This window comes from Seriola dumerili, unplaced genomic scaffold (genome assembly GCF_002260705.1).
Source record: "Seriola dumerili isolate Sdu_G_001 unplaced genomic scaffold, Sdu_1.0 BDQW01000349.1, whole genome shotgun sequence".
Lineage (NCBI taxonomy): Eukaryota > Metazoa > Chordata > Actinopteri > Carangiformes > Carangidae > Seriola > Seriola dumerili.
Window position 1 is genome coordinate 1,047,614 of NW_019174604.1, and position 1,455 is coordinate 1,049,068.

Consider the following 1,455-nt stretch of genomic DNA (forward strand, 5'->3'; position numbering starts at 1 on the left):
CTGACAAAATAAGCCTCACTCCTTTTCATTCACCTCACTGAAGAAAAAAAATGGATTTCATGTTTCAGTCGGGAGTAAACCTCTGACTCCATCTAGCAGCCACTTTCTGACCCCAGAGAGGAAGAAGCGAGGGGTCAAAGGTCGCCAGTCCAGCAGCCAACCCGGCGGTTAACCTCAGAGACAAAAGGTCCGAGGCGGAGGAGCCGCCGCACTTTGATGTCTTGGCTCCACCCTCCATCTATCAGTCGCCAGCCGCCAGCCTGTCCGGGAGAAGACTGAGGGGTAAACACTCTCCTCATCTCGCTCTGTGTGTGTGTGTGTGTGTGTGTGTGTGTGTGTGTTTACTGTGTCGGAGCCTTTGAAATGATCAGAGTCGAGTCGGCTGATTGGCTCTGACCTGCGGCAGGATTAGAAACACATGTCTCCACTTCCGCCTCGCCACCAGATGAAAGCAGCAGTGACGAGGCGGAGGAGCGACGCAGCGTGAGAGGTTGTTTACACACAGTGAGTCTCATTACACGCCAACAGCACATGGAAACTTTCACTGTAACACGCCTGTATTCACACCAGTTACATATACAGAACACGTGTGTGTGTCTTACATAACACACAAACACACACACACAAAGTGCCGAGGTCAGAACAGACGTCGCCTCTGTGACATCACCCACAGGTTTCTGAAGCTCAGAGTGAGCTGCTCCACCTTCGCCATCTTGGCAGTGTCTGACTCCGCCCCCTAACTCCCAGCTAATCCAGAAATGGTCAAAGAAGAGGGGCGTGTGTGGAGCTTCATGACAGTATGTCCCCGTTAGCATCGTTAGCACAGCCAAGCGTCTTGTACGAAGGCTAACCCAAGGCTAATCAATATGCTGGCTAATTAGCTAGTCAATACGGAAACAATTTACGACCAGTGAAGTAAATTAAATTAGAAACATCCGACAAGAAAAAAAATGAAAAATAGAATACAAAAACATAAACAAGTCAACATAACCAATCCAAATAAACAAACAACAACAAACAAACAAACAAAAGTTCTGGTTGTGTCGCAGACAAACGCTGTGGATCAGTAACGTCTGAAACCTTAAACCTTCAAGACAAAATGGAGTCAGACTAACGGCTCAAACTTCCTCTTCCTCCTCCTCCTCCTCTTCATCACTCAAAATCAAAATGAAGTTTGGGGACGTGAAAAAAAAAGACATGCTGAGGCAGCTTAGGCAGCATTATGGGTTTTGTTTTTTTTCCTCTCTGATGAAAGAGGAAGGATTTCACTGCCCCAGTTCAGTTATAACAGAGGAGGAGGAGGAGGAGGGGGAGGAGGAGGAGGAGGAGGAGGAGGAAGTTGATCTGAATCCAGAATCTTCTCAGACTGGATCCTGATCCTGAATCAGTGGTGGGAGGTCTTTAGAGACCGTATGTCTGAGTCCAGGCAGACGATCATCTGAAGACCTGATTTGA